The following is a 13,221-nucleotide window of genomic DNA, read 5'->3' on the forward strand; positions in this document are numbered from 1 at the left end:
ATCAAAATTGTTTAAAGATTATTTTAAAAGTTTGGAGCTTAACATGCAAAAAATGGGCTTAGAACTCTGCCTAACACCATGTACAAAAGTAAGATCAAAATGGATTAAAGACCTCAACATCAGACCATTCAGCATAAGGTGCATTGAAGACAAAGTTGGCAAAACCCTCCATGACATTGAGGTTAATGGTATTTTCAAAGATGCCACGCCACTGGCCGAGCAAGTGAAAACAGAGATAGATAAATGGGACTATCTTAAACTAAGAAGCTTCTGCACCTCCAAAGAAACAGTGACCCAAATACAAAAACAGTCTACAGAATGGGAAAGGATATTCGCTGAACACATATCTGACAAGGGGTTGATATCAAGGATATACAAATTACTGGTTGAACTCCACAAGAAGAAAACATCCAACCACATCAAAAAAATGGGGCAATAAAATGAACAGAAAATTTCTCAAAGAAGAAATCCGAATGGCAAAAAAGCACATGAGAAAATGCTCTACATAATTAATCATCAGGGAGATGCAGATCAAAATGAGATACCACAATGAGATACCATCTCACACCTCAGAGACTGGCCCACATTCAAAAGAACAAAAGCAACCAATGCTGGCGCAGATGTGGCAAGAAAGGGACACTCCTTCACTGTTGGTGGGAATGCGGACTGGTTCAGTCCTTCTGGAAAACAGCATGTACAATTCTCAAAAAATTAGAACTTGAACTCCCATTTGACCCATAAATAGCACTCCTGGGAATATATCCCAGAGAGGCAAAAATGTATAGTCAAAGTGACATCTGCACTTGTTTGTTCATTGCAGCACTCTTTACAATAGCCAGAAACTGGAAGAAACCTGAATGCCAAAGAACAGATGACTGGTTAAAGAAACTTTGGTACATCTATACAATGGAGTACTATGTAGCTGTTAGAAAAGATGAAGTCATAAAATTTACATACAAGTGGTACAATATGGAAAGTATAATGCTAAGCGAAATGAGTTAGAAAGAGAGGGATAGACATAGAAAGATTGCATTCATCTGGGGGATATAAAGTAACAAAATACGAGATTAATACCCAAGAATAGCTGAGATCAGCACCAGGAGCATTACTCCATAGCTTAGAGGCCAGCTGGGCATTCTAGGGGAAAGGGCAGCTCAGATTGAGAGGGAGCACCAAATAAAGTGTGTTTGAAGGATCCACCCAGGAGGGGAGATGCATGTTGAAAGTAGACTATGGACTGAACATGTTTGCCACTCAATGCCTCTTTTGCAGACCACAACACCCAAAAGGAGAAAGAGAACAAAAGGGAATGCCCTGCCACAGAGGCAGGGTGGGATGGGGTGGGGGTGGAGGTGGGAGGGATATTATCCACGGTGGCAGAAAATGGGCACTGGGGGAGGGATGGGTATTTGATCATTGTATAATAGAAACCCAGGCACAAAAAATTGTAAATCTACAACTGTACTTCATGGTGTTTCACTAATAAAAAGAAAAAAAAGGAAAAAATATTGGAGCTTAATGATTTGTTCTCATATATTTTCCCTACATGGTATAATTTGGCATTGATCTAGGAAGGCCAGCATGAAAAAGTTGAGGTGTATATCTTAACCACCAATGCCAAAACCACTGTAAGTATGGAACCCAAAGTACAATAGTTAAACTTCAAAATGTGTTCGTCAAGGAAATCGGTGGGAATGCAGGGCGAAATGGGTCGTTTGTTGGTCGAGGGATGAAGACACTGGTGGTGTGATTAGAATTGGAATATTGTATGACAAAACTCCATTATAAATGACTTTGTAAATCAAAATTGCCTAAATGTTAAAAAAAGAGAAGTCAAATTATGTATATATCTCAAGAAAGCTTGTCTTAGCAAATTTTGGCATGGAAAGCATAGTTGGTAGAGAGATGGAGAAAGAAAGGGAGAGTTGAAGGTTGGGAAGAGAATCCTGGATATCATGGAAGAGATGAAAGTTGATCTTAGAAGATTTGGAGCCATCAGAGTTTAGAGAGTTAAATGGTGAGACCATAGCAGTTTAGATACTTAAATAGTGAGATTAGTTTAAGTCATCAGCAGTGTATACATAGAGTTCAAAGACCTCACAGATATTCGGGCTATATTAACTAACTAGGGGACCGTTTTTTTCCTGAAGCACTATTTAAGTATAATGTACTGCCAGAAAGAATGATAAGAAGCTGGTTCTCTTTTTCACAGATTGATACAATAGAGATGAAAACTTTTATACAAAGGAATCTATCACCTTGTCCTGTTGCTCTGCTTTCTTTTCATCATTCCATTCTCCCCCATGACCCTACCTAATCAGGGCTCTGCACATTTCTCAGCAGTGTCACCACATAGTTCAGAGCATGTGTTAACTGCCAGTAGCTCACAGCTCTCATGTTTTACCCACACCCAGGCCAGAGCTATCCTTCTGCAAAAGAAGATGTCTACTGAAGGCCCATTCTTCCTTGAAGTGGCAGTCATGGTTTACCTCTTATTAATCATTGTGTTTACAAATTTCGATGAATGTCACTATACTAGTGACAGGGATTTTCCAAACTAAGGGAAGAATAAACATTTTTCATTAGCCCAAGAATTATGGACAGTTATTTTCTATCCACTGCAAATAATATATGATAAGTAGTCAACAGCACTGAAGTAAAAACAGGGACATTTGTCAATTTGGTGCCATGACTAATCAGTCTTAGTATAAATATATATTTCTAATAAAAAAAAGCAGAAGAAAACGAGTTGGTTGCTGGCAAAGAATGCCAAATCTCTGCCAAGAAATCCCTTGAAAATAAAAATTGTGACTATGTACAGAACATGATTGCCACTCAATGCCTCTTTTGCAGACCAAAAGACCCAAAAGGAGAGAGAGAGCAAAAGGGAATGCCCTGCCATAGAGACATGGTGGGATGGGTGGATGTGTGTGGGAGGGATACTAGAATCCATGATGGTGGAAAATGGGCAATGACGGAGGGATGGGCATTTGATCATTGTATAATCGAAACCCAAGGACAAAAATTGGTAAATCTACAACTGTACCTCATGGTGTTTCACTAATAAAAATTAAAAATAAAATGAAATACAAATTGTTTTGTCTGCCAGAGATCAATAGATGGGAACCTGAGTGAAGGCAAAAGATTAAGTTGGTTGACTTTTATTTTTCCTTGAGTATATAAATTTGATTTTGGAATCAATTTATTTGACAGTTTATCAAGACAGAGAAATTTTCATCACTTCTCTTATTTAAAAGTATAGTGATACACCATATCTCTATCTCACTTTATTTTTATTTCTGATAGTTTGACACAATAGATATGTCAAAATCATAGATAAATGTCAATTATTTAAATACTTTTTGTTAAGTATAATTACTTTATAGAACTGCTTAAATTTTAGGATTATGCAGAATCAACATGCATGTATCACATTACACTCACCACTGAAAGGCCTACTCTGTCATTCACCATTGTTCAATTTTTCCACTTTGATTACACCTTTCCTCCTGGTAACTAAATAGTCTTATAGTGCTATAGTTTGTTTTTATTGCTTTGAAAAGATAAAAAATATGCAATTTTCAACATTGGATGAAACTAGAGGATATCATGCATGTAAAGTTATCCTTAAGGAAAGGAACAGATACAGAGAGATTTTTCTCATATATGGGATGTAAAGACACACAGCAAAGTAGCAACAAAGGTTCAAGGGCAATGTAAGGGGAGAACTGATCCACACAATTGAGTCAGGGGATTGGGAGGGAGGGATTCTGGGGGTTTGGGGGAGAGGGAGTGGTTATTTTTTGAGAGAATGAGGAGTGTCATGTTGGAATTATGTGTATGACAAACCATAATTAATTGAATTATAAATCATAGAATATAAATAATGATTTAGACGTTTGTCTGTCCCATTTTATTCTTTTAATTTGTTTTCTCCATATGCTACATATGCATGAACTTGTATGATGCCTATCTTTCTCTGCCTGATTTATGTCACTAACCATAATATCCTCATGTTATCCATTTTTATCAAATAATAAGAAGATTTCACTTCATACAACTGAGTAGTATTCCATTGCTTTACCACCTTTCATTTTCAAAATTTGTGGTTTAAAAGATACAAATATTGGTTTTAACATTGCTCTGGTGCTTTAAAATATTTAGTTTAGTGAAGCAAAATAGATTTTATTGAAAAACACTTAGAAACTTGTGAAACAGGTGTAGGGTGGAATGGAATATATGTTCAAGAGAGAACACTCGTTTAACAAGGCAAGCAAAGAGAGACATGGAGAAAGGAAGCACGGTATTTCTTCAAGGGAGAACACAAATTTGAGGACCAAGCCGACTCTGGTAGTTTAGGAAAAAGAACTTGGAGTGGTATGAACTTAACTTGTGCACTTGAGGGGAGAACCTGAGTGACACTATTAGAAGTATGCTCAGGATATCTTAAACGGGAGGCTGCACTTGGAGTGAGAAGGGTAGAGAGTTCTTTCGGGAGATCTGGACTATGGAGAACAGTAATAGTATAACATTAATGATAGTATCTTACCGTGGGATTCCAAAACAATCTTTAACAGTGGCGTAAGAAATGATAACATTCTTAGGTATTTGGATTTCCTGTGGAAACTACTGGGAAGCTGTGTTGACGCTCTGGATGTCTCCAACTGAAACAAGGTCAACAAGTCATGAATGAAAAATTACAAGTTAGATGGATCAAGGATTCTGATCCCAGTGGAAGGCTAGCTTTTGGTTGGACAATTTCTACTCATGGCCTGATGTAGATTCTGATCCTGGGATACGTAACAGACAGGGATCCTCAGAAGTGAAGCCTCTGAGACAGAATTCATTCATGCCAATTTATGGGTTATCAATGTTTGCTCATGGCTGCTACCATTATAGCATGCCATTCAATGGTTTTGTGGTATCAATTTACTGTGTCAATGTAAAGATGAAGTTTCTAAATCAAAGGTAAAAATCTGAGGCCCTCAAGATGATGAATTATGGGGATGGGGGGGGGAGCTGGAGCTATAGTACAGCAGGTAGGGCATTTGCCTTGCACATGGCCTACCCAGGATAGATTCCCAGCATCCTGTATGGTCCCCCCAAGCACCGTGAGGAGTAATTCCTGAGTGCAGAGCCAGGAGTATCCCCTGTGCATCGCCAGGTGTGACCCAAAAACACACAAAAAAAAGATGATGACTTACCTTTAGATATTTTTAAGTCAAGTAGAAACAGCCAGAAAACTCCCCAGAAAAGACTTCTCCAGGATCAAAAACATCATCACCTCTAGCGTGAGAGCATACAGAAAATAAGGTTTCCATTTATGCCAAGTTAAAGCAAGCCATACATGATCTTGGAAAGTCTGTCAAAGGAAAGCATGGATTTAGGAAGGATAAGGTGACAACTGGGTCTTATAATATACAAGATATATATTAAAATATACAATATTTTATAATTATTTATATATATTTATTTATATTAAAATATAATATGCATCTTAAAATATACAAGAGAAGCAAAGGTCATGAAGTAGGAGGTAAGGTGGCAATCAGGTCTACTACAAAAAGCATTTTTTAATAAAAAGAGAAAATGTAATGAGACATCAAATAAGACCTTTGTAAATATTTAAGAACAGGGTTATAACTCAGTGATTCAGAATTTGCCTTCCATTGTATGATGATCTGTGATTGATCCTTAGCACTGGAAACAACATTGTTTTTAAGTTTTAATTTCTTTCTTTCTTGCTTGCTTGCTTGCTTGCTTTTTTATTTTTTGAGTCTTACCTGGCTATGTATAGGCGTTATTTTTAATTTTTTAAAAAAGTTATAATTTTACTTTTTTACCTGTAGTTTAAAACGAAATATAAATTATTTTAGAGTAAATATATGTGAAGAAGAATAAAATTTACAGGAACTATTTAGTATTCTTAATGATATTGCAGTCAGAACTTTGAGTATTATGAATGGAGAAAAGAGGCACTATTTTGTTGACGGTTACTCTAACTAGATGTTCTGATGATTATTGGTTCTTTGGGGACACATCCAGTCATGTTCTGGTGCTGCTTTGGCTCAAGGGTCTCTTCCGGTGTTGCTCTATGTTGTGCCAGGAAATGAGTCTGCTTCTTTTACAGGCAAAGTCCACAGTCGTTCCAGTGAGCTATCACTCCAGTCTGAAAGGCTCTTAAGAAAGACTCTCATTTCACAAAATAAGTGGGGAACCTTTATTGCAGATGCTTGTTTAAATTGTTTGGCATGGAACCAGAGACACCAGCTTTCATTCAAAAAGTGGCCAGTGAGATTAATACCAGGAGTTTTGCTCCATGGTTTGGAATCCAGCCACACATTCTAGGGGGAAAGGGAACTCATATAGAGTAAGGAGCACCAAATAAAGGGTGTTTGGAGGATCCTCCCAGTATTGGAGAAGCATTCTGAAAGTAGAGTATAGACCAACATGATTGCCAGTCAATGCCTCTTTTGCAAACCACAACACCCAAAAGGAGAGAGAGAACAAAAGGGAATGCCCTGCCACAAAGGCATGGTGGGATGGGGGGATAGGGGGTGGGAGGGACACTGGGACCCGTGGTGGTGGAAAATGGGCACTGGTGGAGGGATGGGTATTTGATCATTGTACAATTGAAACCCAAGCACAGAAATTTGTAAATCTATAACTATACCTCATGGTGTTTCACTAACAAAAATTAAAAAAATATATAAATGACAGAGAATGGGCACTGATTGAGGGATGGGTACTGGATCATTGTATAACTGAAACCCAAGCACAAAAATTTGTAAGTCTACAACTGTACCTCATGGTGTTTCAGTAATAAGCATTAAAAGAATAAAAAGTGAGGCAATGCATAAAAAAAAAGTGGTCAGGTACCATCAATGCTGCTGCCCACACCCACACCGGGAGTGACAATGCTATGAGCAAGGGTTTCCATACTTGGATTCTCAAGATAGTGCCCCAGGAAATACTGACACGCAGCAGCATTTTGGACCCAACCTATTATAAAACTTGTTAGAGGTTAATTGATACCAAACAAGAAAATTGAGGACTGTTGTGTAGCTTCTTTGATAATTTATTTTTCTCTTAGTAGCTTGTAGTGGCAGTGGTATATTCTATAATAAACAGGATTGCGTTTTTAAAATGTTGAATGCCTAAGGTATATAAAAGAGGCAAAATAAAATGAGTAAATCTGTACACAATGAACACTTTTGTTGTTTCTTTAGGAATTGCTTGGATGAAAACTGTAGATGGGTAGCATGTATTTAAGTAGCTGGAGATAGGGATCAGGGGTGGTGTGGACTGCAGGGGAGGGTGGAAAGATGGGAAGAGATTATAAGTGTGTGTGTTTATGAGTGCTATTGTGTGAGAATGTTGAGTTTATAAGAATTCATGCATGCATGTGTGAGTAAGAAAGAGAGAGAGAGAGAGAGAGAGAGAGAGAAAGAGAATGAGTGTGTGTGCATGTATCCGTGTGTGTGTTTTCTTAGAAAAATCCTATATTTCACCTGAACTACTGTACCAAGTGATGCTGTCATTCATTATGAGAATGTAATAAATAAATTTTATTAAATTCAGGTGGTGAAATATGTTGGCCTTTAAGCCCTTCCCCTCCTCCAATTCATCAAATTCTTCTTATAATTTTCATTTACTCCCTGACCTCTTCAGGACTCAATTGGATTCAATCTGCCACATCCAAATTTATCTCTTTTAGAAAAAGTAATTAGATTAAAATATAAATCACACTATTGTTAACATTCAAGTGGGTTCTAATGATAATTAATAATTTCTATTCATAGAAGTACTTATTCAGGCCACACAATAAGGCAAAATTCAGAATATTGGACAGAAGTCAATTATTTCTCAAGCAGAACTAGCTATATTATAGCCATTCTAAAGATGTTAGAAATTTGCAGTCCAGACATTAGAGGTTCATGCTATAAGTAAAATATTTCTTGTTTTCTCACCTGAATCCTATTCTCGATAATAATAATTGAATAAATGAATAAGTGACAGAAATAATTGAATGTCGTTTTCTTCACTTGAAGGTTTTATTCACAGATCTTGTCTCATAAAAATTATTCAGAAAACATTATATTAAACAAACATTCCATGGTGATTAATCAGAATTCTTATGTTTGAAAGTGACAAACTCATACCACACTCATTTTAAACTAAGAAGATACTTGATTCATGTACCTATAAAGCTGGAGTACCCTCTAGGTATGGTTGGGCCCAAAGAGTTGATTTTTATTTATTTACTTATTGATTGATTGAGTGATTGACTGAATCACCATGACTGGTTGACTGAATCACCATTGAGTGATTGACTGAATCACTGGGACATAAAGAGATACAAAGCTGTTCATGAGTAGGTTTCAGTCATACAGTGTTCCAAGACCCATTGCTCCATCAGTGAACATTTCCCACCTACAGTGTCCCCAGTTTTCCCCCTGAAATCCTTTCACTCCCTCTCTCTCTCCTCACCCCCGCCCCCTGTCTCTCCCTTTCTTCTACCTATCTACCTATCTACCGATCTCTCCCTTTTCAGGCATCATGGTTTACAACACAGCAACTGATAGGTTACCATGTTTCTTCCTTTACCTATTTTCACTTCACAGTTCTTTTCCAGCATCATCATTTCCAACTATCTTTGTCATAGTGGTCTCTTCTCGATCCCAACTGCCATCTCCCGCAACCCATAAGGTAGGCTTCTAACAGTGGACCAATCATCCTGGCCCTTATTTCTACTGTCCTAAGGTATTAATCTAAAGTTATGTTTTTTCATATCCCACAAATGAATGTAATCCTATATCTGTCTGTCTCCTTCTGACTCATCACACTCAGCATGATACTCTTCATGTACATCCATTTATAAGCATACTTCATAACTTCATTTTCACTAACAGCTGCATAGTATTCCATTGTTTAGATATACCATAGTTTCTCTAACTAATCATTGAGAATTCTTGGGCATACAAGTTGTTTGCAGATTCTCACTATTGTGAATAGTGCTGCAATGAACATAGAAGTGCAGATAGCATTTCTGCTGTGTGTTTTGGGGCCTGGGAGTATATTGCCAAAGTGGTATTGCTGGATTCATGGAAGCTCAATTTGTAGCTTTCTGAGAAATACCCATATCGTTTTCCGAAAAGGCTGAACCAATCGGCATCCCCACCAACAGTGAAGAAGAGACCCTTTCTCCCCACTTCCATGCTGACATTGGTTGCTCTTGTTCTTTTTGATGTGTGTCAATCTCTGTGGTGTGAGATATCTCATTGCTGTTTGGATTTGTATCTCCCTGATGATTCGTGATGTAGAAAATTTTACCTCTGTTTTTTGGTCATTTGTATTTATTCTTTGAGGAAGTTTCTGTTCGTTTCTTCTCCTCATGTTTTGGTGGGGTTGGATGTCTTTTTCTCATAAAGTTCTACCAGTGCCATATATATCTTGGGTTATATACAATAAGGGGTTAATTGTATGGGTATTGCATAAATAATTTCCCCCCATTATGAGGGCTGTCTTTTTATCATGGTCACCATTTTTTCTGAGTTGCAGAAACTTCTTGGTTTAATGTAGTCTCATTTGGTTATCTTCACTTCCTCTTCCTTGGTCAGTGGTGTATCATTCTAGAAGTTTCCCTTAGCTTTAATGTCATGGAGGGATCTTCCCACATTTTTCTCCATATATCTTAAGAACTCAGGTATGATATTGAGGTCTCTAATTCATTTGATCTGACTTTGTGCCTGGCACTATAAAGAGGTCTGAGTTAAACTTTTTTTGCATGTTGCTGACCAGTTTTCCCAGCAGCACTTGTTGAAGAGACTTCCTTGCTCAACTTCATATTTATTGAGCCTTTATGATACATTAGGTAATAATAATCTGAGGGCCAGCGTCAGGATATTTGACTATATTCCATTGACCTGAGGACTCTCTTTATCTGAATATCATGCTAATTTGATTACTACGACTTTCTAGTAGGGTTTGAAGTTGGGGAAGGTGTTCCCTTCTTCTTTTTACCAAAGATTGCTTTAGCTCATCATGGGAGTTTATTGTTGTGTATGAGTTTCAAGAGGGTTTAATCGATTTCTTTGAAAAATGTTATGGGTATCCTTATAGAAAGTGCATTAAATATTTATAGCGCTTTGGGGTGTATTGCCATTTTGACAGTGTTAATCCTCTCAATCAATGAACATGGGATGTGATTCCATTTCCTCATATCCTCTTTTATTTCATGAAGTAGTGTTTTGTAGAGTGTTTTTGGTATAGGTCCTTAACCTTTTTAGTTGATTCTAGTATACTTGATTTTCTGAGGTTATTGTGAATGGGTTTGTTTTTCGCCTATCTCTTTTTTCTCTTTCATTAATAGTATTTGGGAAAGCCATGGACTATTGGATATTGATTTTGTAATATGCTACTTTAGTAAACAAATCTATTCTTCCCAGGAGCTTTTTGGTAGATTTTTTGGGATTTTCTAAGAATACTATCATGTCATCTCCAAATAGTAAAAGCTTGAGTTCTTCCTTTTTTTATCTGGATGCCCTTGATATCTTTTTCTTACCAAAATCATATGGCAAGTACTTCAAGTACTATGTTGAATAGGAGTGGTGAGAGTGGGTAACTTGTTTTGTGCCTGATTGTATTTTGGGAATCTAGCTCATTGATTTTTCTCCAAGCCTTTAGTTTTTCCCCGTTGAGAATAATGCTTGGTGTGGGTTTGTAGTAATTTGCTTTGACTAGATGGAGGAAAGTACTTTCGACTCCCATTTTGTTGAGAGTTTTTCATCATGAATGGGTGCTGGATCTCATCAAATGCTTTATCTACATCTATTGATATTATCATATGATTTTTATCTTTATTTTATTGAGATGGTGTATTCTGTTGATTGACTTGAGAATGTTAAGCCATCCTTGCATCCCCAAGATAAACCTAATTGGTCATAGAGTGTGACCTTTTGTTGAGTTTCTGATTTCTCTTTGCTGGTATAATCTTGAGGATCTTTGCATCTGTATTTATCAAAGAAATAGGTCTGTAATTTTCTTTTTTGTGGTTTCTCTGTCTGATTTGAATATCAGGGTGATCTTTGTCTCATAGAAATTGTTTGGGAGTATTTCTGTTTCTTCAATTTCCTGGAAAATCTTAAAAAATGTTGGCAGTAGGTCCTCTTGAAAGGTTTGAAATACTTCATTAGTGAATCCATTTGGGCCTGGGCTCCTGTTTTTGGGGATACTTTTGATTATCATTTCAATTTCCTTGTAGTGATGGGTTCGAGTTTTCAAAATATTCTTGGTTCAGCCTTGGGAGGTAATTGGAATCCAGTAATTTATCAATTTATTCAAGATTCTCTCATTTCCTGCTTTAAATATTCTCAAAATAATCTCTGATGATCCTATGGATTTTGTAGTTTCTATTATGATGCCCCCCTTTGCATTTCTGATTCGGTTTATTAGGATTCTTTCTCTTTTCTTCTTTGTCAGTCTTGCTAGTAGTTTATTGATCTTATTTATTTTCTCAAAGAACCATGTCTTGCTTTTGTTGGTCTTCTGAATTGTATTTTGGGATTATATCTCATTGATTTCTTCTCCAGGTTTTATTATTTCTTTCCTCCTGGCTAGTTTGGACTCCTTTTCTTGGTCATTTTCCAAAATCTTGAGCTGTAAGTTATTTTTGTAGGCCCTTTCTTTCTTCCAGTTGAATTCTGGCGGAGCTATAAACTTTCCTCTTAGAACTGCTTTTGCAATGTCCCACAAGTTCTGGTAGTTCCTCGTTGTCATTTTTTCTGGAATCTTTTTATTTCCTCTTTGATTTCTTCTCTACACCAATGGTTGTTTATTACTTCCCTCAAATAAAATATTTTCTTGCCAAGTTTTTGTCTGTTTGATCTATTGAGAAGTGAGAAAGTACTGTTGAAATCTCCATCTAGCATTGTGTTGCTATCAATGTTTTTCTTTAAGTCTATTAGAAGTTGTTTTTACGTATTTTGCTGATCTGTCATTAGGAGCATATACATTGAGGAGGGTGAGTTCTTTCTGATGTACAGATCCCATGATCATTAAGAAATGACCTTCACTGTCTCTTATAACCTTTAGCATGAAGTCCATGTGGTCTGATACTAGTATTGCCACTGCAGCTTTTTGGAGGTGTTCTTTTCTTGAAGAATCATTTTCTAGCCTTTGACTTTGAGCCCATGGTTGCTTTGATTATTCAGATGTGTTTCTTCCAGGCAGCAGAATGTTGGGTTCAGTTTTCTATTTCATCCTGCCATCCTGTGCCTCTGAATTGGTGCATTTAGTCCATTGACATTGAGAGAGATCATTGTGATGGGGATTTTTGCTATCTTTATGTCGAAATTTGGAGTACTTGTGGGGCTTGTCTTAGCTTAAAGTAGCCCTGTTAATTCTTAATGCAACAAAAATATGGAACACTTTACAAGTTGGCCTGTCATCTCTGTGTAAGGATCATGCTAATCTCTATATCATTTCAATTTTAGTATATGTGTTGCCAAACTCAGTATAAGAGCTGATTTTTTCCCCTATTTTTCTCTTCTGATTTCTTTGAGTGTTGTCCTTACTCACTCCTATGGCAGACAGTGATTCCCAATCTAGGAAGGTATTTCAAAGCAGCTTGAAGTGATAAATTTAGAACATTAATGTCCCAGAAGGAAAAGTATGGTTTTTAACATATTATCTTTTACCATACCCAGGGCATCAGTTTTGCAAAATAATCCTTTTGGAAGATGGAGAATCAGTGTTGTTTAATGCTCTTCCCTGAAATCTTCATTAAGAAAATTAAACTGGAGCCTTTTGCTATTCTGACATCGGTCCCGTGTACATCTCCAGAAAACGGTGGATGACGTTGTCCGCACCTTGACCAGCTTGAAAGTAAGTAGGATTTTTCTCCTGAAGGAAGAGGTGAGAAGCATATTGATGATTTCATTCCACTTTATTACAAGTTCAACTTGAAGGGAAGGTGAGACTCATGAGGCTCCTGTAAAGGACAGAAAAAGGGTCTCAATGTAATTTAATGGCCCAGACACATTAACAACACAGATGACTCAAAGTAACCTGTGTGCATCTTTGTATGTATAGTGAGTTTTATATCTACTCATAGTGATTCTCAGTCATTCCACATGGGCAAAACAGACCTGTAATTAAAAATCTAGTTCTCTGAGCAGAATGAGCTTTCTTAGGTGATTGAACATGTGTGTAATATTTTAT

At 37.0% G+C, this 13,221-nt stretch overlaps 1 pseudogene; it reads right to left on the reverse strand.

The window, feature by feature from the left end:
• Positions 1-12,414: 12,414 nt before the first annotated feature.
• On the reverse strand, positions 12,415-12,513 carry LOC130016128 (uncharacterized; annotated as a pseudogene).
• Positions 12,514-13,221: the final 708 nt, after the last annotated feature.

This window comes from Sorex fumeus, unplaced genomic scaffold (assembly GCF_029834395.1).
Source record: "Sorex fumeus unplaced genomic scaffold, SorFum_2.1 ptg000146l, whole genome shotgun sequence".
NCBI lineage: Eukaryota > Metazoa > Chordata > Mammalia > Eulipotyphla > Soricidae > Sorex > Sorex fumeus.